A 15564-nucleotide genomic window follows, 5' to 3' on the forward strand; every position below is an offset into this window, starting at 1 on the left:
GAATAAAGCAATAAAGGAAGTTCTCTGGTTCAGATTTGAATAAGGAAAGTAATCCTTGGATCTTAAAGACCAATGGCTAAAGTAATTCTCACATACAGAGCTTTTCTGGATGCAAACAACTTGGAAGACTAAGTAGATCTTCCATATTTCTAACCATTAGCATATTCTCAGGGAATACATGTCACCTGTTTGCTAAAATGGTGCAAATAATTCTCAGGGAATGCAAAGGGGCTCTGAATGCAAACTTGAATGCATTCTAATTTCTGTGGGAGCCCCCATGGAATCTGCTGTGTCTCCTTGTATAGTTTCAATGGTAATGCTCATATATTCTAAAATATTGACCAAAATCATTCCATGTGCATTGCATTTTGTACATTTAAATAACAGTATACAAGTAATTTGAAGTGTTCATTTGTCTGCCTGTCTGCTTTTGAGATTGGTTTTCATGGAACCAAGACCCTTTCAAGCTCTTTATGTAGCTGAAGACGACCATTAGTCACTTAATCCTCCTCTCTCAACCTCCCAAGTGAAGGAATTACATGTGTGCTACCATACCCAGTGTATGTTACAGGCATATACCACCACACCCAGTGTGTGTGGTGTTGGGGATTGAACACAAGGCTTCATACATGCTAAGTAAGCACTCTACCAACTTGTACTATACCCTTGCCCTATAAATAATTTGTATATTTAATCTTTTGTGACATCATGCAAAGATGTATTCATATTTGGCTCAGATAATGCACTATGCATGGTAGCCATCATCACAAACCCCACATGATGAGGGATTTCTTCCATCTTTGTTCAGTGACACTTGGCACTAATATCTTTTGCGACTGGTTACTACTTTCTCTGAGATGAGAGAATGAATGGGCACAAATTTACGTGCTTTAAAGGTGACAACACAGGGCAAGAGAGACAGCGCAGAGGTTAAGAGCATTTGCTGCTCTTCCAGAGGACCTGAGTTTGATCCCCAACACCTACATGGCAGTTCACAACTATCTGTAACTCTAGTTCCAGGTTCTGATGCCCTCTTCTGGCACCAAGTATAGCAAACACCCATGTAATGCACAGCCATAGGCAAAACAATGTGTACAAAATAAATTTAAAGGGGCTGGCGAGATGGCTCAGAGGGTAAGAGCACTGACTGTTCTTCCGAAGGTCCTGAGTTCAAATCCTAGTAACCACATGGTGGCTCACAACCACTTGTAATGAGATCTGATGCCCTCTTCTGGTGCATCTGAAGACAGCTGCAGTGTACTTATTTATAATAATAAATAAATCTTTAAAATAAATAAATAAATTTAAAAGTGACAACACGGTCTTCCTTATTTCTCATCCATTCATAAAAAATGTATTCCATGGTTATCTCAACTTTAATGAAAAAAGAATGTAATGAATTTTGTGCCAGTTAGACTTTTGATATAGGTCTATGGAATTTGTGACGCTGTTAAGAGCTATAGTAATTCTTGCATGTGATGAAATTTCACAAAGTAAATGAAATTATTATTTCTATATATGATAGCATTTAGCTTTTATGAAAAATAATGTTTTATTTAAACTTTGATGTATCATAAATCTGTCTCTAAATGATCTTTTTTATAATTTTAATGAATCAAGATGAATTTAGCAAAATACATTGTTGCAATCTGTCATGATTTTTTTTCCTCTATTGCTCATAATTCTTTAAATGAGAAGAAGGAAGAGTCATTGGATGATTTCTTGATTAACCAATCAGGTTATACTATAATATCTTACAGAAAATACTTTTAATTAATATTGTAAGTTTGTCTTCCTCCCCATCTGTTTTTCAAGGTTGTTTTCAAACAGTTTACCATCTCACAAAATAGACTGTTTGTGGAAATGCCCCCTAGTCATTATATTATTTTATAAGTTTTCCCTAATCTTTGGGAAGTTTTGACTAATGAAGTTCAATTATATACTTATCATCTGCTAGCTTCAAAAAACTAAGTGTATAAAACATATAACAGTTATAGACCTTCAGGAGAGTGTTACACTGCCTACTTAGAATTGTTGGCATGTATGTGTCTAATAGTCATTTCCTTTTGGTTTATCTTTTCTGTATTTTGGCTAGAAATCAAATTAACGTATCAAATAGTTTCACTTATCTGAATTTAGAAATAAACTTAGATCGTTGCATGAAGTATACCTTTTGAATTCTTTTCTAAATGTTGAACTTCTAGGAACTAATCAATGCCTATGAGAACTAATCAACTCACAGGAAGAACATATCATTGAAGTTGTAAATGGTAATAAATGATAATGATGATAGCTAAATTGAATTTTCAATTTAATAAACTGCTTCATAGAACAAGGAATCGTGTCACTATTCATGAGCTTTACCATGCTGGCAAAAGCTTCACACTCTGGGACTGATACTTTTCTGAACATATACCATGACTGAGGGAGAAAACACAGAAGCTAAGTGCAGATATCTGCCTCGCCCTCCATTCCTCCAAGGCCAATCCCCCAGGCTCTTCCTCACCTCTGCAGCCTTCTCCCTACCTCATCTCTAGTGGATCCCATACACCTTTGCCTCTTAACCTCTAGTCTCCACTCCACCCCCTTTTGCTTTATACAATTCCCCAACTCTAGTAGCACTCTCTGGTATCCCAAAGGCTACTCCTGCAAGGATGGAGTTAGGCCAACTGAAGACCTTCACCCCTCTTTTCATTCCCCCATGTCCAATTTCTCTGTCTCATGCCAACCTCTGCAGCAGAATACCTGTTGTAGTCTCAACCCACACCTCATCTCTAGTGGATCCCACAGAGCTTCCCTTTCTAACCTCCCTTACCCCAGCCCCCAACTCCAGCAGAGACACCCTAAGAACACACAGGACACTCCTGCCAGGGAAGCAGATAGGCTAACTGCAGATCTCTACTTCCCACTCCATGCCTCCAAATCCAGTCCCCCAGTTCTCTAGCAGACCATCTGCTGTGCCTTCTCCTCACTCTGTGTCCTCATTCCTAGAGAGCTAACAAGCAGATCCTGGTGGAACACTCATCTTTCCTCCCTCTTGCAAAGCTTCACCACTGACCCCAGCCCATTTCTGTTCATAAATCTCAGGCCCCAATACCTAGAAACACATTTTACCTAGAATCTCCAGTGGCTAAATCTATCATAACCCCAAAAGATTTTCCTACAAGCCATACACAGCCATCACATTTTCCCAGAGAAGAAACAGAAGTCAATAACAAAACACCCACTGGAAAAAAAAAAGACAAAACCAAGTATCAACACGTGGAATTTCAATCTTCCCAATCCAAAATGACTAGTTGCCAGTGCAAAAATCACAATTAATAACAACCACGACAATATGTCCCCACTAGGAATAGCAACCCTCTCACAGCTTGCCCTGAATATTTTAACATATTAGAAACACAAATAAAAGAAACCTTAAAACATCCTTTATGAATATGATAGAGGTCTTTAAAGAAGAAACACATAAAACTCTTAAAGAAATCTATAAAAGCAGAAACAAACATTCAATGAAAACTAATAAAGCTATTAAAAACATGAAAGTGGAAATAGAATCAATAAAGAAAACTCAAACAGAAGGAAATATAGAAATTAAAACTTTAGGAACTCCAACAAAAACTATAGTTGTCTCCTTTAAAGCTGATGAAGGTAAACTGCATGAACAGAATATAAGAGAAGGAAGAGAAAATCTCAGGGATTGAGGACCCAATAGAATAGATTCATCAGTCAAGAAAAATGTTAAATCTAAAAAACTCCTGGGGCAAAACATCCAGAAAATCTGGGATATTATAAAAAGACCAACTAGAAGAATAATAGGGAAGAGAAGAAACACAGAAAAGATTTTCAACAAATCCATCAGAGAAAATGTTTCTAACTCTATCGATCAATCCCTGGGAACCCACATACCAGTCCTGCCAGAGAAAGGAGCAGGCTAACTTCTTAGCTCTCCCTTAATACCCCTCTTACCTTCTTTCTCTTCTATAAGGGATTAGTGTGGAATAAATGGTGGAAAGGGGATAACAGTGTAAGAACCAAATAAAATAGACAAAAAAAAAAAAAACAATAAAACAAAAACCAGCAGAAGTGTCTAGTCTTCTTTCAACTTGATGTGTTGTGTTTGGTAGATATCCCTGGAAGGCTTTTTCTGAAGAGAAATGGAGGAGGAGTAGATGAGGGGGGAGACAGGAGGTTAGGAGGAGGAATTAGGAGTAAAAGAGGAAAGGTACACTGCGGCTAGGAAGTAATATATGAAAGAGAAATTTTTTAAAAAGAAGAAAAAATGACTTGGGAAAATTAGACATACAAGGGATATAAGTCAACATTAGGAAGGAAGTTTACATCAAGCCTATAATCAACATCAACTTAAATGGAGGAAAACTCTAAGCAATTCCACTAAAATCAGGAACAAAACAAGGATGTCCACTCTCTCCATACCTATTCAATATAGTGCTGGCCATCTTAGTTATAGCAATAAGGCAACTGAAGGAGATCAAGAGAATGCAAATTGGAAAGGAAGAAATCAAAGTATCTTTATTTGCAGGTGATAATGATAGTATATATAAATGACCCTAAAAATTCCATCAGGATACTCCTACATTTGATAAATGCATTCTGCAAAGTAGGTGGATACAAAATTAACTCACAAAAATCAATATTTTCCTATATACAATCTACAAAAGATCAGAACAACATATTTCAAACTAACCTCAAATAATATTAAATGTCTTCGGGTATCTCTGACCAAGTAAGTGAAATACTTTATGTGATTAAAGGTGTGCCCCACCACCGCCCGGCAAAGTTCAAGTTCTTGAATAAAGAACCTGAAGAAGATGCTTAGTGGTTTTGGCCCACAACTTTAGTTGCAACACTTGAAAGGCAGAGAGAGGCAGATCTCTGAGTTTCGAGGTCTGGTCTACAGAGCCAGTTCTAGAACAGCCAGGGCTATGCAAAGAAATCCTGTCTCAAAAAAAGTGACGAAGGGGCTCGGGCCTGCGCCGGGGGCTGCGCTCAGGGGCGGGGAGGCGGCGGCTACCTGCGGCGGGCCTGGGCCCCAGGAGGGTTACGGGCGCCGCTGGCTGGTGCTGCTGCTCTTCTCGCTCCTCGCATTTGCCCAGGGCCTGATCTGGAATACCTGGGGCCCCAACCAGAACTCAGCGCGCCAGGCCTATGGCTTCACCGGATGGGACATCGCGCTCCTGGTCCTCTGGGGGCCCATAGGCTTCCTGCCCTGCTTCGCGATTATGTGGCTGATGGACAAGAGAGGTCTGCGGGTCACCGTGCTTCTGACGTCATTTCTTATGGTTTTGGGAACTGGTCTAAGATGCATACCCGTGTCAGACTTAGCCCTTAAAAAAAGATTAATCCATGGGGGACAGATACTGAATGGACTAGCAGGTCCAACTGCCATGAATGCAGCGCCGTTCCTCTCTACAACGTGGTTCTCTGCTGACGAGCGAACCACGGCCACAGCAATCGCATCGATGCTGTTACCTCGATGAGTTACCTCGGTGGAACATGTGCATTTCTCGTCGGGCCCCTGGTTGTTCCAGCTCCCAATGGGACAGCACCCCTTCTCGCTGCAGAGAGTAGCAGGGCTCATATTAAAGACCGATTCGAGACCGTGCTATATGCAGAATTTGGAGTTGTCTGCCTAATATTCTCTGCCATGCTAGCTTATTTCCCTCCACGGCCTCCTCTTCCTCCCAGTGTTGCTGCTGTGAGCCAGCGGCTGAGTTGCCTGCGGAGCTTTTGTAGGTTACTAAGCAATTTGAGGTTTTTGATGATTGCTTTAGCATATGCAATACCACTTGGTGTGTTTGCTGGCTGGTCTGGAGTTCTGGACTTAATTTTAACACCAGTGCATGTTAGTCAAGTAGATGCTGGCTGGATTGGATTTTGGTCCATAGTTGGAGGCTGTGTTGTTGGGATAGCTATGGCAAAGTTTGCAGATTTTATTCGGGGTATGCTGAAACTGATTCTTCTCCTCCTGTTTTCTGGGGCCACACTGTCATCCACGTGGTTCACCCTGACCTGTCTAAACAACATCACCCACTTGCCTTTGACAACAGTGACACTGTACGCCTCCTGCATCCTCCTGGGAGTGTTCTTGAACAGCAGCGTTCCAATATTCTTTGAGCTTTTTGTGGAAACTGTCTACCCTGTTCCAGAAGGGATTTCCTGTGGAGTTGTCACCTTTTTAAGTAATATGTTCATGGGAGTGCTTTTATTTTTTGTCACATTTTATCATACAGAGTTGTCTTGGTTCAACTGGTGCCTTCCCGGGTCGTGTCTGCTCAGTCTCCTCATTCTGTGCTTCAGGGAATCCTACGACAGACTCTACCTTGATGGTCTCAGTTTAAGCCAACAGACTCGTAGGACTCTAAAGGGCCCGTACTATAGACTGCACCTTTGCTTGGAATTGCACCTGCAATGGGAGGAAAGGCGAAAGAAGATATCTTTTTTAGAGGTTCTGTTAAGTTACACTCTCACATTAATTTAATGACTCCTAGGTAATAATGCAGAAAGTGAATGTCGTGAGGACTTGAAAACTCTGTGGACGGCACACGTGTGCTGGACCCTGGAGTTTTCCCACAGAAAACTGTGCATCTCCCACAGGATGCACTGCCTGCATAAGGCAGTCCCGTGTGCATTGTACCCGTGCTGACCTTCTGATGAGCTGAACTAGGGATGACTCCTCCCAGGCACACAACAGAGGAATGGGACTCATGCCACTAACTTCTGAAGACATTGGAACCCTGTGTCCGATTTTAATTACAAAATAGCTAAGCTGTATACCAGTGATAGAAGTTAGCCACATGTACACTACATGTTTTCTAATAAAGCCATTTCTTATATGAAAAAAATAAAAGTGAAGAAGAAGATGGAGGAGGAGGAGGAGGAGGGGAGAGGGAGGGGGAGGAGGAAGAGAAGGAGGAGAAGAAGGAGGAGGAGGAGAAGAAGAAGAAGAAGAAGAAGAAGAAGAAGAAGAAGAAGAAGAAGAAGAAGAAGAAGAAGCCAGAAGATAGAGATCTCCTATGCTCCTATACTCATAGATGGATAGAATTAGTATAGTAAAAAAGTCATCCTATACAAAGTCATCAATAGATTCAATAAAATCCCCTTCAAAAATCCAACACAATCTTTCATAGATCTTAGAACAGTTTTCTACATCATATGAGGGGAAAGGGTTAGTTAAAACAGTCCTGAATAATGAAAGAACTGTTGGAGGATCACTAGCATTGGGTTTTGGGGGGGGGGAGTTAGGGTTTTTTGGGCGGAGTTGGGGTTTTGGGGGGGTTGTTTGTTTGTTTGTTTGCTAAGTATTTTTTAAGTTATCTCAAAACCTTTGTGATTCTGTAGGAATTTTAGATTTTTTTTTATTTCTGGGAATAATATTATGGGAATGCTGATTGGGATTGCACTTAATCTATAAATGGTTTTTGATAAATGGTTGTTTTCACAATATTAATTCTACCAATACATGAACATAGGATGTCATTACATTTTCTACTGTCCTCAACTGTTTTCTTCAGAACTTTACATTTTTTTCATTGTATAGGATTTTCACCTCCTTGGTTAGGCTTATTTCATATATATACATATATATGAATATATATGTGTATATATGTATAAATATATGTATATATATGTATGTATGTGTATATATGTATGTATATATATATATATATATATATAATTTTATTTGAGACTATTGTAAGTTGGAGTGTGTCCATGATCTCTCTCTCAGTGTGTTTATTGTTGCTGTAAACAAAGGTTACTGATTTTTGTCAGTTAATTTTATATCCTTCCATTTTGCTGGAATTGTTGATTGTACCTGGAGATTTTCTGTTAGAATCTTTGGAACCTTATGTGTGTAATGTCATCCTTCACCTGCAAATAGGGATGAGTCTACTCATTCTTTTTCTATTTGCCTTGTTTTGATTTCTTCTCTTGCCTTACTGTTCTAGCTAGTGCTTCAAGCAGTGTATTGCAAAGGAGAGGAAATAGTGGACATACTGGTCTCATTTCTGATTTTAATTGTACTATTTCAAGTTTTCTCCATTTAGGATGATAATGTTGGTTATGTGTTTCTTTTATACACAGCCTCTATTATGGTGAAGCATGTATCATAAAGTCCTATTCTCTCTAAGGTTTTTAGCTCCTGAGCATATACCCAAAAGATGCTCCAACATACCACAAGGACATATGCTCAACCATGTGCATAGCAAGTTTATTCATAATAGCCAGAAACTAGAAGCAACCCAGATGTCCCTCAACTGAAGAATGAGTACAAATGAATGTGGTTCATTTACACAGTGAAATACTATTCAGCTATTTAAAAAAAAAAAAAAAGGGTATCATGAATTTTGCAGGCAAATGGACAGAACTAGAAAACGTCATCCTGAGAGAGGTAACTCAGACCCAAAAGGACATGCATGGTATGCACTCTCTAATAAGTGGATATTAGCCAAAAAAAAGTACAAAATATCCAGGATACAATCCACAGAACTCAAGAAAGTTAACAGGCCAAAAGGCCCAAGTGAGGATGCTTCAATCCCACTTGGGAGGGAGAAGAAAGCAATTATGGGGGGCTGCAGAGTAAGGGAGGGATCTGGGTGGAGGAAGGGACAGGGAGGGGAAAAGGGGAACATGATCAGGTATTGGGGTAGGGAACAGGAGTGAAGCCTTGAGGGCCAGCAGGAAAAAAAAAATGGAAACAGGTAGCCTTGGGAGATAGGAGGTAGGGGGACCCTCTAGGATGCACCAGAGACATGGGAGGTGAGAGCACTCAGAACTCAAAGAGAGGGACCTTAGATGAAATGCCCTACAGTGGAGAGAGGGAACTTGTGGAGTCTATCTCCAGTAGAAAGACAGGGCATCAAGTGGAGGGATGGGGTTACCATTCCATGTTCAGAAACTCTGACCCACAATTTTCCTGTCTACCAAAACTGCAAGGACAAGAATGGAGAGAAGACTGAGGGAAAGGAGAATCAGTGTCCAGCCCAAATTAGAATCCAGCTCAAGGGGAGGCTCCAAAGCCTGACACTACTGTTGATGCTCTAGTCTGCTTACAGACAGGAGCCTAGCATGACTGCCCTCCAAGAGGTCTAACAAGCAACTGAAAGAGTCAAATGCAGATACTTATACCCAACCAATGGACAGAAGCCAGGGACTGCTGTGGTTGAATTAAGGAAAAGCCTAAAGAAGCTAAGGAGGAAGGCAACCCCATTGGGGAAGACAAGCAGTCTCAACTAACCTGGACTCCCGCGATCTCTCAGACACTGAACCACCAGCAGACATGAGCTGGTCTGAGGCCCCCGACACATATACAACAAAAGACTGCCTGGTCTGGCCTCAGTGAGAAAAGACACACCTAACCCTTGAGAGACTTGAGGCTCCAGGGAGTGGGAAGGTTTGGAGGTGGTGGGGGTAGGAGTGGATGAGGACATCCTCTTGGAGATGGGGAGAAGGATTGGGATGAGGAATGGTCAGGGGGTAGACAGGGACAGGGAGAAACAACTGAACTGTAAAAAAAAAAGATAAAAGAATAATAATAATAATATCCTTGGCCATCAGGAAATGAAAATAAAAATTACTTTGAGGTTTCATCTTACACATGTCAGAATAGCTAATCAACCAAACAAGGGACAGTGCATGATGGTGAGGATGTGGAATAAGAGGACCATTCATACCTTACTTGTGAGAATCAATCTACCACAAGACCAAGTATATCACTCTTGGGCCTATACCCAAAGGATGCTTCATCCTACCACAAAGACACATGGTTAACTATGTTCATTGCTGCTCTCTTCATAATAGGCAAAAATTAGAAATGACCTACATGCCCATCAACAGAAGAATGAATAAAGGAAATGTGGTATATTTACACAATGGAATATTACTCTACCATTTAAATACATGCTCACAGCATCATGAAATTATCAGGTAAATGGACAAAACTAGAGAAAAAGCAACCTGAATGAAGAGGTCTCCCAGACCCAGATAGACAAATAGGCTCAGTATCTGCTCAGCCACCATCAGAAACACTTCCTGGAGGCTTAGGTTTTTCGAAACCTACTGTAATTATGGTTCTTGCTTCAACCTCCCTTCTAGCCCACCACTCATCAGAGGTAGGGGAAAAAAGGTTAATAGGAAACAAGGATTGTGAACTTCTTTAGAAATAGTTCTCTGGGGTGATTTCAATCTCCACTGTCAACAGTGCAGTCCACAAGCAAAACACCAACGACAAATTTGTAGACACAGCTCAATCCAGAAGAAGCATGGAGGCTCTGCCAATCATCACAAGTCCTTGGAAGTATCAAGAAACAGCCAAAATGACATCTTTGCATATATCTCTCTACAAATAAAGATCAGCAAAGAAAGCAAGGTGAATCAATCCAAGAGTGCCATTAGCAAAGACCAGTATCCATGAAGCCCATCAATGACCAGCAAAGAGTTTCAAGGCAAACCAAACCAAGAGTGTCATCTACTGATTGTTGGGTTATACTTAAACTCTTTCCAAACATTGTGCACCCACTCAAGTGTTCATTTCAGCAAAGCATCACATGCCCTTTCATCAGGCAGCTTCCAGAAAAAACATCACATGTCTGCTTCAGCAAAACAGCCTTTCATAAGACAGTTTCCAGAAAAACATCACAGGACACAAGTGAGTCTCCAAAGAAACCAGAAATTTCCACTTCAGCTTCCTTCTGCTGCAGATGAAAAAAGTATAGAGACCCCCCAGCCAGACATTGCACAGAGGGTGGGAGACCTTGAAACTCAGCCCTAAATGGGATGAATGCCTCCCCATAGAGCTCAGTGAACCCTGTAGTAGAGGAGGTGGAAGGAATGGAAGAGTCATAGGGGATTGAGAACACCAGGAAGGAAAACAAAGCATTCTAAATTAACATGAGCAATCGTGAACTCACGGAGACTGAAGCAGCATGCACAGGGACGGCATGGGTCTGCACCAGGTCTCTGTGTACATTTTATGGCTGTCTGTTTAGTGTTTTTATGGGATTCTCAAGAGTGCAAATGAGTAGGTCTCTGACTCTTGTGCCCTCTCTTGAGCTCTTTTCCTTCTTTGAGTGTGATTTCTCAAACTTTGAGGGGATAGTTTTGTTTTATATTACTGGATTTTATTTTATTATTACAGAAAATCAATGTGTGAGCAAATGAAAGAATGAAGATACAGCACTCAAGTCATAGTTAACAGTGCTACTGTTTTTATAGCTGCTTGGAAAAGGAAACCCAGTTTTCTCCAATGGAATGGAGCTGGACTCCAGAGTTTTTGTGTGTTTCTGCCTCGGTTTCATTAGACTTTAGTGACTTTTGTCATGGTGGTTCATTAGTTGGTTCTGTACTAAGGTTATGTTGTATTTTATTTTCTAGGTTTCAGGTGTTTTCTTGTTGTACTGCAATTTGGATGTGTTTTTGTTGGTGGCGGTTGGTTTTTTCTTAGTTTTGGTATGGTTTTTTCATTGTTGTTTTTTGGAAGAATTTAAAGTCGGATTCCTAGGGAGGACAAGAGAAACTTGACAATTTTTTTGAGAAGGGGAGAATATGATTAAAATATATTTGAATTTAAAATTTATTATAAAAAATTATAAAATGGGGGTTGGAGAGATGGCTCAGCGATTAAGAGCACTGACTGCTCTTGCAAAGGTTCTGAGTTCAATTCCCAGCAACCACATGGTGGCTCACAACCATCTGTAAAGGGATCTGACCCCCTCTTCTGGTGTGTCTGAAGACAGCTATAATTGTACTCACATACATAAGAAAATTATAAAATAAATAAAAAACAAAGAATCCAAAAAAAGGGGAAAAAAGAATAGATCATAAAATATACACATATCATACATAAACCATAAAGGTTGAAATGAAAAAAGATAATCTCAGGTGTTTTTACCAGGTGTTGGTATCAGCTTTTCCCAAGCTGACAAAAAGTAAGTATTATTGAAGCACAAGGTGCCTCAATGGCTTGAAATCATAAAATATAACTTTCATTTGCATGATGACTGTGCACCAAGCATTAGTGTATTATTTTATATCTCAAACTTACTTGATCTTTATGATAAAACTTTAAGAGATGTCCTTTTACAATCTATATATCAAGATTATACACAGGGAATTAAGCAATTGTCTCAAGTTTATGTAACTGATCATGGGAACCACAAAGGCTTCAAGCCCAAAACGCTGCCCATGATTGATCCATCAAAGCAATACACTGGAAAAATGGCCCTTTCCATGCAGAGGAAAACAGTGTAAGTTGTTTTCCTGCTCAGTGACAAGAAGCCATTCACACGTGATCATTGGCAGTTAATTTGTGTCCTTTTATTAAAGTGATTGTTGGCCTCATGGAACTATACTTTAAGGAAAATAATACAGCTGATAGTTGCAAACTAATTCATAAAAATCTGTAGAGTTCTTACTTGTCCAGGTTTAAGTAAGTGTCCTGTGAGACAACAACAAAACTAACAGTAATGGGCACTGCTGCATTTAATCATGCCTCATGGTCGTCAAGACAACAGAATGAAGATGCAAATATAATGACCCTGGACTTGCTGCCTGGAGCTTTGCAGCACACATCTTCTCTTCCAGAGCCAACAGTTCCAACCCAGGGTATCTGGGGCAACTACTGAGACCTAGAAGAAGGAAGGGCACACAACATTGAAAATGAGATGCCTTGTTTAAGGTCATCTGCTCACAGCAAACTTACTCCCAGCATTAGTGTGTGCTGTCATGAGAAGGTCATTTTATACAGGTAATTTTTCTCATAAGCTTAGTTTTCCAAATATATATGAAGAGGCCCCTTTTTATTTGTAATGCATTCATAGCCTAGAAAAAAATTCTGAAAATATATTCTTTAATCTTCTGTCCTTCAGCTTTCCTGCATGCCCTGCAAATTTTCCACCCTTAAAACCCTCTTAGTAAAATATCAAGGTGATTGTGCCAGTGTTCCATTGCCTAGCCTTTCCACAGCACCTCAGCGAAGTCAACTGAAAGCTGGTTTTTTTATTCTGGATCATCTGGTGGGTTTTCACATCTCTCTACAATCACACCATGTATCCATTTTCTTCTAAAGGTAAAGGAATCAAGGAGAGCCGGTGACAGCTGCAGCCCTGGCTGGAGTCACTGAGGCAGCATCATCAGGATAACCTCCTGACAGAGGCACTACCCAGAGATGGAGACAGGCTCAGCCCTGGAGAGGGAAAACTGAAAGAGCACTGCTCTCAGCGTCCTGGACCCCAGCAATGGACAGGTAAGACATCAGGGACCTTGTACAGATAAAAGTATCTTTCATTCATCTACTACTTATCACCACTCCTTAAGTAATGTCACACAACATAAGACCAAATTTTAATGGAAAAATATAATGACTGTACATGATTATCTATTGTTTAGACTGTATTTTTTATTGAAAATGGATTCTTTTATAATAAAATACATTACAGTTTCCCCTCCATCCATTCCTCCAAGAATATTTTTTATTCATTAAAAATAACAGATAAATATGTTAGGGCATATATCAGATATAGTGGACAGAGAAAAGAACCTCAGAGATCATGCCTGCTTTCTTAAAGTTTACCAGTGTTTGGGAGAATGCTACACAATCTTAACCCACATTTTGTGTAATTATAAATTATTTTTATACCAATTCTTGTGCCCTGAGTTATTCTAAGCTGCACATAGTTTTTGGTCATTTGATATTTTTAGCCCGTACAAATAGGTGTTTGTATTGTTCCCAATTTTTTTAATGGAAAACTGAATTCAGGAGTTTTCTTACATTTTTCTGGTAGCACACAGTAAATGATTGGGAGAGAGGAGACAAAAATAAAAGATTTCTCTTTAAGGGTGGAAACTTATGTATACCATGCTTAGAAGAAAAGAAATAGTCACAGAAAGAACATTCGACTCTTGAGTGTCTTTGAAGTACCACATAGAAGTAAGCACCCTTCAAAGTTTCAAAGGTCAATGATAGAACGGTATTACCATCTCTGTATACAAGCAGGGCAGTGAGGATACTATTTATAATAGAATTATGAGCATAGTACAGTTCAATAAGCAGCTCCTTCACCCTACCAGGAAATGCAACAAGGCCTGTTGAATAAAGGGACAGATTAAACATGTAACAAGAAAGTTGGTTTAAAACTCACCAGGCTAAAGGGCACAGAAATGGATAGCTAGAGCATCACATTCAGAGAACAAATAGTTTCTATGTTCTATTTTGAAGCTTATGCATTCATACTATAAATTCAGACTGAGAACAAGGCCAGAGAAGTCACTGACAGTAAGATTATAAAGTACACATGAAGGAGAGCAAGTAATTCATGATCAGCTGGAGCAACCAACACTTCAGCTGAACAATTTTCATAACAATATGTACAAATTACCTACCAAGGGGAGAAAACATTTATTAAAACAACAGGTATCACAAGTTCACCTCCCTGGCTTATCCCAAGAAAAGGATTTTGTGCAATTTGCAGGTGTCACACAGTCAATGTCTCTCGTCTAAAATTCAAACTCTTGAAAGTCCTTTAACTCCACATCTGTTGGCAGCCTGTAAGAGTTCTGCATACGAATTCAATGAAAGAGAAAGGGTGTTTGTCTGAGTTCTAACATGAGTCTGTTAACCATGCTGAGTATTAAAAGGTACACTAATATTTTTTCCCCAAATGAGAAAGATGCACAGCTTTACATAGGAATGACCTTTGAAAAAGAGAGGACAGTGGATGTGAAAATTGGCATGTAGGGTATGAATAATAATGTTTACACGGGTACCGAAGCATTCAGGTGTACAGGATTATCTTTAAAATGAGAGTACTTCTGAAATCAGCTGATACGTGTTAAGCATATGGGTGAGAAGACCTTGGTGAACCCTGTGAAAGTGTGATGGCAAAAGACACAAATCAAGACAAGGTATCATACTAGTTCCCATGAGAATGACAGTGGCTGAAATTTTTTAAAGTGGAATATATAAAGTATATTTTTCTATTCAACTTTGTCAGACTTAGTAAGAAGAAAGACCGAGCATATTAAAAGATAGAGAACCCTGGGAAAACTTCTAGGTCATTTACATAATAAACTGAGCACCAAAAGCTCTCTTAGAAAGAGAAAAAGAATGAAGAACACTTTTACTTTTAGTCTGACTTCAACAAAATAACTAAATTTTATACATAACTTCAATAACCAAATAAGAAAGTATCTTCACAATGCTCTAACTACCTTTACAAGAAACCAAAGAGGTTATTTTTACAATTTTATCGTTTCCAAACTTTCAAATGTGCACATGAAGAATTCCAGATCTGGATATGAGAAACCTCTTTTCAAGGTCTCAGAATAAAAGAAAGTCAATTATTAAATTCATTTGCATTTAAAGAATCCTCAACAGGCACAAGAGAAGTTGGCTATAATAGGCAATTTTTATACATTAATTCTTTCAATTATTAACCTAATTTCTGTCCCTGCAGCTAATTCTGTATCTTACTAATTACTCCATAGACTAACAATTTATTTCTTGTTCTCCTTGTCACCCTGCCCACTGTTTTCCCTCTACCTCCCTCT

At 39.5% G+C, this 15564-nt stretch overlaps 1 pseudogene; it reads left to right on the forward strand.

Annotated features, from left to right (window-relative positions):
• Positions 1-6499, forward strand: part of LOC116082624 — a 13686-nt pseudogene extending 7187 nt beyond the window's left edge.
• The last annotated feature ends 9065 nt before the right edge of the window (positions 6500-15564 follow it).

Source organism: Mastomys coucha, unplaced genomic scaffold (genome assembly GCF_008632895.1).
Source record: "Mastomys coucha isolate ucsf_1 unplaced genomic scaffold, UCSF_Mcou_1 pScaffold7, whole genome shotgun sequence".
Classification (NCBI taxonomy): Eukaryota; Metazoa; Chordata; class Mammalia; order Rodentia; family Muridae; genus Mastomys; species Mastomys coucha.